Source organism: Durio zibethinus, chromosome 23 (genome assembly GCF_047325235.1).
Source record: "Durio zibethinus cultivar Kanyao isolate XHJ-2024 chromosome 23, ASM4732523v1, whole genome shotgun sequence".
In the NCBI taxonomy this organism is placed as follows: Eukaryota; Viridiplantae; Streptophyta; class Magnoliopsida; order Malvales; family Malvaceae; genus Durio; species Durio zibethinus.
Genome location: NC_143184.1, coordinates 17,666,280 through 17,681,350, shown reverse-complemented (window position 1 = coordinate 17,681,350; position 15,071 = coordinate 17,666,280).

The window sequence follows — 15,071 nt, the reverse complement described above, 5'->3', positions numbered from 1 at the left end:
TGATTGAATACTTAAACGATAAGATAAGATATAGCTTGCCTTATTGAATTGAGAAGAGATTTGTTCTCTTTTAAACTCTCTCAAACAACTCTCAAAGTCTTGACTTTGAGCTGCTTGCAACCTTCTTTAGTAAAGGTTCTTATAGGTTAAGTTTTTAAGCAACTAAAAATAAAACAGCTTAAAGTCTTGAAGGTTTTAACTAGGGGTTTTGTTTTTTTTTTTTTTTAAGAAAGGAAAAGTTGCTAATTTACTTTGAACTAGGCACTTTTTAGAAACAAATCTTCAACTTGAAATAGGTCTTGTGCTTTTTGGAGACTTTTTGAAACTTGCCTTCAAGTAGAACTTTTCTTAAAAAGAAGAAATTTTAATTCTGAATTTAAATTCCAAGTATATGTCGCCCCCTCTTTAAAAGTGTTTTTAAATCTCTTGCAAGTCTTACCCTAAGTAAGAATAAGTGAAATCTAAGTAAAGGCAGGATTTTTAAGTCAATGTAAAAAAACTAAAGGTTGTTTAGACTTTTTCAATTTTAGATAGAACTGCCAAATCATCATGACATATAAACCCTTAAATCATCTCTCTTAAGCAATGAAAAAAAACTTATTACCATGTCATCCATTAGTAATCCCATGTATTACGTTTTACGTAAGATACCATAGATTGACATTCAACTTGACATTACACTTTTGACCCTAATCATAGTCGAACATGCCTTTCTTGATTCTTACATGAATTTTTAGAATTTTTTTATCAAGATTGAACAATTCTAAGTCCTATATATTCAGCTAAGCAAATCTTGCACAAAATTACACTTTAACTCCAAGATTTTCAAGAACTCAAAAATCATCTAGAACATATCAAGAATAATCTAAAATTTATTCAATTGTATCAAGAATCATCCAAAATTGATCAAAAACTTCCAAGAATCTTTAAGATTCACCAAGATTAAATCTTTTCTTTAAGATTTCCTAGAGACTTCTTAAAGTTCACCTTCAGGTTGGAGTCTTTCTAAAGAAAAAAAATTCAAATTCCGAATGTAAATCCCTTAGTATGCTGCCTCCCTTTTTTAAAGTCTCATGCAAGCCCTACTCAAATATAATTTATTTAAATTTTAAAATTTAAAACTTTCTTATTAAACTTGGAATTTTTACTTAGAATAGAAATACCCTAATTCTAGCTTAATGTTCTCCAAATATATCTAAATTCCAATTCCTTGTCATCATACCAACTATTATCATGTCATCTCTCTTAGCCAATGAGATTAGACTCGTTGCCATATCATCCTACAATGATTCTATGCATGTGCATTTATATAGAGCATCATGAACTTGCCCTTAAATCTTTAAAATTAAAAATTTTCCCTTACATATTTCAAACTTGTATTCTTTTCATTCTTGCATAGCTTTCATGAATTTGTAATAAAGATTCAACCAATCTTAAGTCTTGAGGTTCAGTTAAGCAAATTCTGAACAATTTCATCGCTTCCACTCCAAGATTTTCTAAGAACTCTAAGAATCAATAAGAACATATGAAGAATCATCCAAAATTCATCTGAATGTATAAAAAATCATCTAAGGTTGATCAAAAGCTTCTAAGATTCTTCAAAATTCAATAAACTTCAATCTTTTTAAAGATTTTCTAGAAATAGCAAATTAAGCATATTAGGAGTAAAAAAAGCTTATGTAGCCAAGAACTAAACAAAATTAAGTCAACACTGAGAACAAGTCTAAATACATTTATTTCGTAAAGTTCTCAAACCCTCAAATTTAAACTTTTGTTAGTCCTCAAGTAAAAGAACACTAAGCTAGTGTCATAACGGTTTTGAGGACCGCTAGACAAATTTAAAAGCACAAGAAGTTACCACAAATTTTTTTTAGATAGATGCGATTAGTCACTTAATAAAACTTACTTTTCTAATACAATCTTAAAATCAATTAAAACTTTATTAAAAAGATAATTTTTAGTTTACAAAAAATAAACTCAGGTTTGGGAATATGATTACGCATGAAAAAATATTAACATTCTCATAGTGCCCATTTTAAAAATGATACCAATTAACTATGTGTTAAAAATTATTTATATTTAATATTGAAAAATGATTTATATTTAATATTGACAAAAATGATCTTACTTTTGATATTTAAAAATAATTTCCATAATTCTCTTATTGCAATAAAATAATCTTTTTATTATTATTTTTAGTCATTTGTTGGAAAAAATAAATAAGAACCTTATATATTAAAAAATTTCTAAAAGTAATACTCTGACAATATTAGAAGAAACTTTCTTACCTAGGGATTTCTTAAAAATCATTACTCAAACATCCTAATAATCCCATCATCATCGGTTCATATTTATCTTCAAAATAAAAAATCATGAGATGTAATGCCCAAAATTTAATCTAAATAATATTTTCTTTTTATAAATTTTTTTTCTTGTTCTATTTATTAAAAAAATGAGAAATCTTTATTGAATTGGTATGTATGAATGAAATATAGTGCACATGGATTAATTTATAACATTATTGAATTTTATAAAAGTTCATTCATTTTTTTATAAAGAACTATAAACGAGAATTTTTTTAATTAAAAATTATCCTAAATAATTTAGAAAAAATTTTTCACTTAGAAATTTTTTAAAAATCACTACTTGGACTTGTCTAAAATCGCATCATACGAAATTCACATTGCGTTTAAGATTATGGTATGAAATGCATATGAAGTATGATATGTGTGTAAGAAAAAGGAGAAGAGAACAGTTATCTAATTGATTTTTCCTTATGTTATATCTTCTTTATTACTTATTTTATTTTTAATTTAATCGCCTAATTGTTTCTTTATCATTATTATTAATTAATTGTTTTTAGAGGGGATAAACCAAAGAAATCCTTTTATTGAAATTTTTTTCTACATACCCTAATATTTTAATGGCATTTTAGAAGGATTTTCTCACTTAAAGATTCCTTAGGAATTTTTACTTGGACTTTCTTAGAATCTCATACTTAGAGATTTTCATTTTGTTTCCTCCCCTTTTATTTTTATTTTATTGAAAATCACAAGTAATATTCATGTATCATTATATTAATTTTATTACTTAAAAAGGTCATTTTTCTTTTTCATTATTTCCCCTCTTTTTTATCATCATTAAGTTATATATATTTTTTAGAAAAATAAATGAATGAAAAATCTTTTGTATTGAATACTTTCCTAAATATTCCATTACTTTGGTAGTATTTTTTTTAGAAAAATATGCTCATCTAGAGATTTAAAGAATTTCTACTCAAACTTCTTTATTATCTCATCTTCCAAGATTTTCATTCTTATTATTATTATTTCTTTTGAAAGGGAATCATAATAGTAAAATTCCAAAACTAAATATCAATGTAAAAATAAATTGCTTAAATTTAAAAAGCATGATAAGTAAAAAACATTGAATTAAATTATAAGGAAATGTAAAGAGCATAAAAGTAAGAAAGCCTAAAAAATTAATTAATCTTAAAGATTAAATTGCAAGTAAACAAAATAGCATAGAAATTAAAAATGTGTAATAAGTTAAATTGCTTGAAAATGTAAAGTGTAGGTAAATTGGATTAAAGTGCATAAATTTAAATAAAAAGATGAGAATAAAAACTCCTCAATTTAAATTGAATTAAAAATAAAACACATGAAATTTAAAATGCTAAAGTTTAGGTTGCAAAAAATAAAGTTGTATGAATTTAAAGAGGTAAATGTCACTTAAGTTTAATGAAAGCAAAATTATAACCCTACACTAATATCGACATACTATTTACAAACTACAAGACATAAAGCATAGGCATACATAGGAATTATATCAACCCAAAACAACACATGATCAGGTAGCAATGGAAATGAAACAAATGGGAATCTTGGTAAGTAGGATAAAAACTAAACCTAAGGGTACCAACTACATGCAGCTACTTTATTGAACAGCTAAAATAACATGCTAACAGTGAAAGAAATACTTCAACAAAAATTAACCAAAAATTGGCAATAAATAATTTAAACAAACAAGTAGTAAAGTAAGCAAAATGCTAAAGAAAAACATGTATAAACATTCTCAAAATTCAAATCTAAACTAAGTTATAAGAAAGACTAAAAGCATAAAACTAAAGCAAGACAAGCAGCTAACAAAAATAGGAATGAAACTCCATGGAGGGGCTCAAACCATGACTACTTATGGAAAGCAAATAGCATGGTTTATCTCTCTTGAAATAGAACAGGGTAAGAAAATGGCATTCTTATTAGTACGACTCATCTCCCTTTTTTTTTTCAAGCTACCATATTACAACAAAAAATAGTAAACACCCAAAGTTTCAAACTTTTCCCTTTCTCCATAAACAAATGCAGTAAACCAAGAAACATGTAAAGCGCTAACTTTCCTCTTCTCACAAGCATTCATCATGCAAAACCCCATGAATATGTGAAACCATAAGCTTTAACGAGCAAATGAAACAATAAACACCAAGAATGTGGAGCTTTAGGCTCCTAGCCATAAAACCTCATGTAGGAAACTAAAGAAACCTCATTCATATCCATGATAGCTCAGCATAAAGAGAAAAAAAAAGTTGGAAAATTTGAAAGAATTAGAGCTCCGTGCTTTCATCTAGAATCTTTATGGAAAAAAAGAAAAAAATGAAAAATATAAACATGAAACCATCATTTATGCAAATGGTAGATAAAAGATGCAAAACCAATTTTAAACACTCTTTTTTGTAAAACATTTTCGACCCTATTTAAAAGTCATTTCATTGTTCTTAAGATCAAAGGTATTAGCTTGCTATTTTAATTGATCTTTTATGCCTTATTGCTATTATGGGTTTTAAAAGTCTTTCTTTTTTTAACAAACAAAGTCATTTTCAATTGCTAGATCGACCATTATTTTTTAAAAATGGAGCATCAAGCATTTAATATATCCAAAGGGAGTTAGAAGCCAAAATAGCCAATTTTTTCTTTCGTTGATTTTGCATGTTCCTTTACTGGTTTTCATAGTTTTTTGTTTTTCTTTTATTTTAAAAGCTTATGTGTTTTAACTCTTTTCATTCTTTCATAGGGATAACAATGAAGCATATATAGAAAGATATAACAATTATTTTATAACTTAAATCTTTTGTGGAAATTTGGTAGCTTTGTATACAAATAAACTAACTAAGAAGAGTAAAGCTTCTACCTTTATCAAGTTACAACAAGTTGCTCCCATTTGGGTAAAGCCTCTACTTTTCTTCTTCTGCCAAGTCTTCTTTCTCATATGCCCATCTTATTTTCACTTTTCTCAACACCTTTTTTTTTTACTAAAACCCTTTTCTTCATTTCTTAGTTTTCATTTTTCCTCTTTTTTTTTCTTTTTATTTTTAAACTTCATTTTTCTTCCTTATTTCCTAGCCTTTTTTTTTTTTTTAGCTCCTTACAATCCCCTTTTTTTGTTTACGACTTCTCCAAAAATCTTTACTATTTTTCTATTTGTTTTTGTCAAAATGTGCCATAGGTCCTTGTGCTTTTTAATCTTTTAGAAGTTAATCCCACTAATATAATTTAAAAGAATTTAATCCTCATAGTATTATTTTTAATAATTTCAATCCAATCATTAACAGTGTTAAATTGGATCATTAAATGACTGACGTGGCTATTGACGTGGCATTTTTATCATTTTTTAACATTGTTAATGCTAACACATATTATATATTATGGCCACATGGACAACCAAAAAGCCATGTCAACATTAACACAAATACTTCTTAAATTAATATTATCTCAATATCATTAAAAAAAATAGAAAAATGCTAAAAACAAAAGAAAAAAATGATTGAAAAGAAAATTATTTTTCCCTAAAAGCTACTAAATCGTGAAATCCCCAAATCTTCAACCCTAATCAGTAGCCCAAAAATCCCTAAATCTTTAACCCTAATAAAAAAACCCATAGTCTTAAATTCAACATTCTTACCACTTGCTTTCCATTGGTTTCTCTGTTGCTTTCTTGGCTCGTTATTTCTTTTCAACTTTCAAACAAGAACAAGTTAGACGATTCAACATTCATCACTTTCTTTCCTCATATTCTTCACTTGTTTGCACTTTAAGTACACTTTTATTTGATTTTTTTGCCTCTTAAAATTTTCACAAAACTAAAAAAGGATTTTTTTAAAAACCCTAAACCCTTATTCGTACACTAAATACACTAGTTGATAGGTTAGGGTTACACTCTTAACAAATGTGTTTGCTAAACATTTAAACTTTTTTTAGCAATAGTTTATTGTTAGTGGTGTGGACCTGTTATTGTTTATTATGTTTTGTTTGTTTCTATGGCTTACTTGTCTAGTTGTATGAGCCATTAAATATAATTATTACATAGTTAAATTGCATATTGGTGCATAGTTAAATTACATAATCTAAAACTTGCCAACAATAGTAGTTTCTGTATAATAACATGTATAATTGTCAAGGCTACTAAATGTATATGTACCATTATGTAGCAACTTGCCAGCAACATTGGTTTTTGTATAGCATTAGTTCTTTGGTTAACTATAGAGATGTTGGGATTTAAGGTTAGAATGACATAGGAACCACTATGGTGGACAATTAAAGAAAAGTTATAATTCTGTTAGATATGTGAATAGGTCAATGATTGAATTTGATGAGGATCCAAATTGTATTTATTATTGGACATATTAGGAACTATGAAGAGTTTAGGTTATAATTTAGGGAAAAAGGTGAAAATTTACTTTATGGAGTCTAGTAAAACATTAAAAATAGGCTTGAAATTGTTAACAAAAGATGATAACAGTATAGTAGACTTGGCTGCTCAATTAAAGATAGGTAGGCTTATAGATATTTATATATAATTAGATTTCAAACTTGACTGTGGCATTCTAAATGCTCTACTTAAACCAATTTCAAATGATAATGACGATGATGAGGTTGTTGTGGTTGGTTGTAATGAACTTAATAAATAACCAAGGCCTCCTACACCCATATTAGCTGATTTCATGGTGGTTTAAAAAAAAGTTAGATAATAAAAGAGATGAAGTGAATGAAGTTAATCAAGTTAATGATGCTAATGAAGTTACTATTGAGGGTTTAGGATCTATTAAGGGATTTAATTCAAGAGAAATCAATGTCAATGAAGTTAATGAAGCTAATAAAGTTATTTTTTAGGGTCTAGGGTTTGTTGGGGGATTTCATGGAGGGAAAGTGAATATTAATGAAGTTAATGTGTTTAATGAAGTTGTTGAGATTTTAGGACCTGTTGATGGATTTAATGGAGGTGAAGTGAATATGGATGAAGTTAATATGCTTAATGAAGTTACTATTAAGGTTTTAGGGTGTGTTGATGGATTTAATGAACGTAAAGTGAATATGGATAAAGTTAATGTGACTAATGATAGTTTACGGTCTATTAAGGGTCTAGGATCTATTGAAGGATTAAATGTAGGTGAAGAGAATGTGAATGAAAAAGATGATGCTAATGAAGTTACAGTTGATGGCAATGTTAATGACGATTTTGTAGTTGATGATGAGTTGGAGAAAGTTAGACAAAATGTTAGTTTATGTTAAGAAAAAAAAAAGGTTCATGGCCTAGTGAATCAAATGGTGAATCAGATGGGGAATTAGATGGTGGTGAAGTTGTCAGAGATAAAATTGAATCTGTAATGCCAAACTTAGGGAAATATGGGTACAATAGTGATTACTTTGATTTATCAAACCCTTGCAGTTACAGTAACACCAGTGATAGGTCTAATAAAGATGATGCACAGAGAGTGCATTCTAGTAACACTTGTTATAATCAAATATTGTAATTTGAAGATTTTATACTTAGCCTTAGATTCGATAATATGAATTTGTTTAAAGAAATACTTTGTGATTTTTTACAAGAAAAATGTTTGAATTCAAGTACAAAAAGAAAGATAAAATTAGAGTTAAAGCTACATGCAATGCCAAAGACTATAATTGGATTGTGCTTTGCTCATGGTGTAATACTAATAGGGCTTTTATTATGAAAATATATGTATATAAGCATTCATGCCTACCCATATCATAGAATAAAAGGGTGACAACCTCTATAATTGCTAAAAGGTTTGGAAAACAAATTAATGTAATACCTTTATAGAAGCTTAGGCATTTAAGGGCACTGGTTAGGAAGAAATTAAGGGTTTCTATGTCATATGATGTTTATAAAGCAACCAAGGGAGTTGTTCCTAAAATAATGAAGAAAAAAAACAAAGAGAAATTTATGTCTCTAAATGATTAAGTTGAAGAGTTGAATTTAACTAATCTAAGAAGCACCATTTTTTTGACATTTAAGAATTCAACCCCTAATTCTATGCCTTTATTTGAAGAATTATATGTATGTTTTAGGGCTTTTAAGAAAGGATTTATTAAGGGATATAGGCATATCATTGGACTTGATGGTTGTTTCCTTAAAAAATTGAGTAAAGGTCAATTACTTATGGATATAATGAGGGATAAGAACAATTAAATGTTCCCAATTGCTTGGGAAGTGGTGGAAAAAGACAATATAGAGACTTAGACATAGTTTATACAACAACTTTGTGATGGCTTAGGTATTGAAGATGGATTTGAATGGGCTGTCATAAGTGACATGCAAAGGTAATTTTTTTAATTGCCTCTTTATTTACTTTTTCATACTTATTTACTTAACTATTATAATTGTTGTGCTCTAATACATTACTTATTATTGATTTTTTTTTCAATATGTTAAGGTTTTATAAGATTGTTAAGGATATGTTGCCATATATAGAGTAGAGAATATGTGTTAGGCATATTTATGTTAGGTGATAGAGGAAAAGACATGAAATTACCTTCTTTTCTAGCCTCTCTGTTTTTTTTAGCTCATTGCAACTTTTTTTTTTGTTTATGGCTGCTTCAAAAACCCTTGCCACTCTTCTGTTATTATTTTTTTTTATTTTTTTGGGCTCTCCGTTAACTCCTCTATACCACAAACCTTATTTTTCTTTTATAATAGCCTTTACATACCCTTCAAGTGAACCTTATTGTCTTTTTTTAAAGACATAGCCCTTTTGATTCTTGTTTCAAGCTATTTCAAAAGGTCATGTTTTGGGCCATTTTTAATGGCCAATATCGGCTCTTAATCAGGCCATGTTTTAGGCCATTTTTAATGGCTAATTTCAGGCTCTTGATTAGGCCAAAAAATAGGCTGCATTAAGGCCCCTATTTGGGCTTTTAAATAGGTCACATTTTGTTTGCAATTGGGTCCCCTGAATGGGCCACTTTGCAGGCTCTAAAATGAAATGAAACTTACTTTCATTGAACATTCAAATCTCACTAGCCTAAATTTGAATTAAGTCAGGTCTCAATTAATGCGAAAAATGAGCTTAGATTTTTAATATAAAACCAAAAAAACCAAATTGGCCAAAATTGATATGCTTGAACCTAAATTACTAATGAAAATGATTAAATCGATCCGAACAAAATTAGATATCTACAATTCTCCCTCTTTGCATATTTTTGAGGATCAAGAATAATATAAACACAAAGACCATAATTTTGTCTGATTGAATATTCTAGGATTGTTTTGTTTTATTTTTTTGTTTGTTTTTGTTTTTGTGTTTTTCTTTTTTTGGTTTTTGTTTGGAAAACTTTTCCCATTAGAGCCTTATAAATTTTGAAAATGAATTTTAAAAACTCATCAATTTTGAAAATAAATTTAAAAGATCCTTTAAGCAAAAGTTCAACAACTTTTGAAAATAAATTTAAAAGCTCATTTAGGAAAAAGCTCAACAATTTTTGAAAATAAATTTAAAAGCTCCTTTAAGCAAAGGTTAAATAATTTTTGAAAATCAATTTAAAAGCTCCTTTAGGAAAAGACTCAATAACTTTTAAAAATAAATTTAAAGGCTCATTTAGGATAGGCTCAATAACTTTTAAAATCAATTTAAAAGCTCTTTTGGGAAAGGCTTAACAACTTTAAGAAAAAATTATCCTAAAAAACTCCTTTAAACAAAGGCTCCATAACTTTAAAATCTCATTCAGAGAAACTCATTTAAGCAAAAGCTCCATAACTTTAAAATCTTATTAAAAAAAACTCATTTAGGCAAAAGCTCAACAACTTTAAAAATCTCCTCTTAGGATAATGCTTTTGCAAGTTAAAAATTGAAAATTTAGAAGTTTTCCTTAACCATAACTTGATCCATCATATTTTGAATCTATTTGAAAACATTACCACATTGTTTTGATATGTTCAGTTTCTTATGACAAAGTTTGATCTCCTAGTACCTGTATTACTACAATATGCATACAATGGATATGATGAATGTAGAGAACACCATGCATGTCATATAACCATTTAATTTATATCATGCATTCAAAATTATAATAACCAGGTCCTCATAACCAATTGTATTTTAAATTTTTGACATAACTCACAATTGTTCCCCATTCATTTGTTGTTTCTTTTTAGAAACTTTTAGTTCTTTTCTCTTTTTTATTTTTCTTTTGATCTTTTTCTAATTTCACATCATGATTTTGACATACTTCCATTTACTTAAGAAATGTTCTTTATTTGCTTATACTCCTTAGGTATTAATGTTTTCCCTGGAGTTCCTTTCTATTTCTTTTCTTGGTTATTTTTCATTTGTCCTCCTTTTTTTTATTTTTCATTTATCTCTTCTTTCGTTTTTGTTATCTTCAAATCTGTCCAAAGTAACATCAGGATTTGTTATGAATATTATGGATCATTATCTTAATTCTATGACAAATGCAATAAATTCATGATAAAAGGTAGACAAACACAAAAAAAGTATATTAAGGCATAAAAAAAAGGCATAAGCCTTTGAAATACAAAAAGGGAAGGTATTTAAACAGATGAAAATCAAGGTGTCAATTATTAGTTCCTTAGATAATGACCATTTGGACAATTCAAATTAAACATATTTAAACTTTCAATCAAAAACTCATACCATAAATGATATTGATCTTTCTGAATTCATCAAATTGACCTCTACCCTGATGATCTGAGATTGATGTAGACCTACTTTTTAATTCAAACTACTTTTTAACATTAATCCTTCATATATCCATGCCACCTTCTTAGGTTTTTTGACTTAATTGCACCTTTCTTGCTTTTCTTACATCTGAGTTGTCTTTTCAGGTTTTTGACCCAGATATCGTTCTTTTGACTCATATAACCTTTTTCGGGTTTCCAATATGTTTTTTTATCTTTTTTTCTTCTTTTAATTTTTTTTTGTTTTTTTAAGGCATAATATTTTTTTACAACGTCTAAGTTTACTAGATTTGGTAACTCATCTCCATTCATTAATGTTAGGATCAATGTTTTACCCAAAAAAACTTTTTTCACTATATTCCCAATTGGGTGTCATTTGCCCCTATTATCATGTTGGCTTGGCAAGATCCTTTTTAGGACCAATTTGCCCTCATGATAGCATCTAGGTCACATCTTTTGGTCATGTGCACACATCATTCTTTTCTGATACATTTGGCCATAGGAGAATGCCTTAAGCTTTTTTTCTTCAATAAGGTTTAACTAATCAAAGTGATTGCGAACTCACTCTATTTCCTCTAATCTAACTTTCATTAAAACTCTTAGTGAAGGAATTTCCACTTTAATGGGTAACACGACCTCAATCTTATATACTAGTAAGAATGGGGTAGCTTTAGTAGAAGTGCAAACTGATCTTCTATACGTACCAATCTTTATAAATGTTAGCCATCTTGTCGAGTATCTTTTTGATATTTTTATTGGCTACATCCATGATACCATTCATCTTGGGGTAATATGATACTGAATTATGATACTTTATCTTGAACTATTTGTAAACCTTTTACGTCATTTTATTGTTCAAATTACTAGCCTTGTCAGAGATAATTTTTTCCAAAAGTCTGTACTGATAGATTATTTCTTTCTTAATGAACTTACACACCATAACCCTAGTGATATTGGCATAAAAAGTTACTTTGACCCATTTCACAAAGTAGTCAATCATTACAAAGATGAAGTGATGCCCATTCGAAGTTTGTAGGGTAATAAGTCTAATCACATCCATTCCCCACATAAAAAATGGCTAAAGAAGTGCTAAGACATGTAACGAGATTGGAGGAGAGTGAATCTTATTTGCACAAATCTAACACATATGGCATTTTAGTTACTTTCCAATGTTGACCAATAATATCTTACCCTTATGACTTCTTGGCCATCATATGTCCATTTGCGTGCACCTTTCATATTTTTTCATGCACTTCTTCAAGAATTTTCTTAGCTATAACAGCATCTACAAATCTTAAAAGAATTTGATCCGGGCTTCTTTTATACAAAATTTCCTCATTAAGAATGAATCCCATTGTCAATCTCCTGATTATTGTTTTATCATTCTCAAAAGTATGCTTAAGGCATTTCTGGTATTTAATGTACTACATGATATCATAATACCACAATTGCCCATCAATTTCTTCCTTAACACCGAGCAATGTGTCGATAATTCTTGAGTTTGTATCCTAATGGGTTAAACTTTTGCACTTGTGTTCAACTTGAAAATTACAGCCAATTCAGCGACGCATCAACAATTTGATTTTTCCTTTCTAAGGATGTGTTAAAATTGGACTCTTTAAATTGCTTGATCAATTCAGCTATATACTTTTAGTACAAGACCAACTTCTAATATTTTGTCTCTTATTTATCCCACAACTGGTAAATTACTAAGGTTGAATCCCTATACACCTTCAGTGTTTCAACTTTCTTTTAAATGGCTATTTGCAGACCTATGACACAGGCTTTGTACTCTACCACATTATTGGTGCAATTAAAACCTATCCTGGTAGCACAAGGAAAATAATCTCTAGCTAGAGATATCAGCATTCCTCTAACACCATGCCTCATAATGTTGAATGCCCTAACAAAGAACATTTTCCATGTTTCATCTACAGATTCCTATTCTTCGACTTGTAATACTTCACAATTCTTCATATGGGAACTCAAATGTCATGAGCTCATAATCATCGGTAGCATGATCTACAAGAAAGTCAACTATCGCACTTCTTTTAGTGGCCTTTTGTGCCACATATACAGTATCATATTTAGAGAGTATAACCTACCATCTCACTGTTTTTCCCAACAAAGATGGTTTCTCAAAAATGTACTTGAGAGGGTCCAATCTAGACATAAGCCAAATAGTATAATAGACTATGTATTGTTTGAGTCTATACGTAGACCCATAAATGCACAACACATTTTTTCTAACAAGAGTACTTAGTTTCTTACTCAGTAAATTTCCTACTCAAATAATAAATGGCATGCTTCTTTTTGCCAATTTCATCTCTTTACCCCAGTACACACCTTATAGAGTTCTTGTGAATTGTCAAGTATATGATCAAATGTTTTTTGGTAATAAGTGGTACCAACACCAGTAGATTGGACAAATATTCTTTTATCATTTTGAAGGCACTTTAGCACTTTTCATTCCATTCACCAAGATTACTTTTTTAGAATAACTTAAAGATAAGATCACATTTTGAGGTGAGTTAAAAGATAAAACGAGAGACGTAAATAGCCTCCCCAAGAACCCCTTAACCTCTTTTAATGTGCACAATGGGGACAAGCTTTTAATAGCATAGATTTTGTCTCGGTCAACTTTAATTCTCCTTTTACTGACTATGAATCATAATAATTTTTTTAGACTTGACCTCAAGTGTATATTTTGCCAGATTTACTTAAAATGATAGTTTTATAGCCTCTCAAAAATCTTTCTAAGGTTGGCAAAGTAATCCTCTCCTTCATGAGATTTTGCTATCATATCATCAACGTACACCTCTATTTCTTTGTGCATCATGTTATAGAAAAAAGTCACCATTGCTCTCTGGTGTGTAGCACCAGGATTTCTTAATTATAGCAAATTATCACCCACATCATCATGAATGTGGTTTTCTCTATATCTTTCTAAGCCATCTTGATTTGGTTATAGCCTAAAAAAATCCATGAATGAGAACATAAAGTACTTGGTAGTATTATTGACAAGAGTGTTAATATGAGGCAGTGAAAAATTGTCTTTTGGGATAGCTCTATTCAGATCATGATAATCTACATGCATCCTCACTTTTTCATCTTTTTTGGAGATTGAGACTATATTAGCTACCCATTCAAGGTACTTGGCTACTTCTAAAAAACCAACATTAAATTGTTTCTTAACTTTCTCTTTGATTTCTAATAGCATCTCAGGCTTTGTTTGTCTTAATTTATGTTACACTAGCTTACATGTCGACCTTAAAGGTAGTTTATACTCGACAATATCAATACTTAGCCCTAGCCTATCATGATACAACCATGCAAACACATCCATATACTCTTGAAGTAGATCTTCCAACTTTCCCATTTTGATAAGCAGAAATGATGTGTCGATCCTAATTTCCTTTTTATTTTCTTCATCCTTATAAATTAATTGTGTCTATAATTCCTGATGCAGTTCTATTAACCTTTTTTCTTCCTCCAACAATCTTAACAAATCAGAAGGTAAAATGCAGTCTTTTAAATCCTCAGCATTGCCAAGTCCACTATGTAGATTAATTTTTTGAAATCAAACCCAGAGTTATTATCAGAACCATCCATAATGTTCATTATTTAAAGTCTTGAAAATAATAACATTGCAAAGGTATAGCTAGATATATTGGTAAAAGTAAAATGCAAAAGTAATTTATGCTAAGAAATGTAGAAACAAATAGAAATGGATAAAATGAGGATTAAAAAGATGCATTTCATTTGTTATTTTATTAATGATGATCAAAAGTAAGCCCATACAAACCTCTCATACCTTTAGGTAAAGGTAATTGGGGATCCCATTTATTACATTAGCTAGGTTCAAAGATAACAAAACAAATTGCATCTTCTACTAGGCTCCGGAATTCGCAATCAAAAGGATAAACAAAAACATCTTCATCCATTTTTTTCTTCTCTTTTTTTCTTTCATTTTATTTGCATCTTGGAAAAAACTGCCTCTAAACTTGCTGTTAGGTTCCCATTCTTCATCTTCATTGACCCAGGGTGAACATATCTTCCAAGCAAGATGTGTCATAAAGATA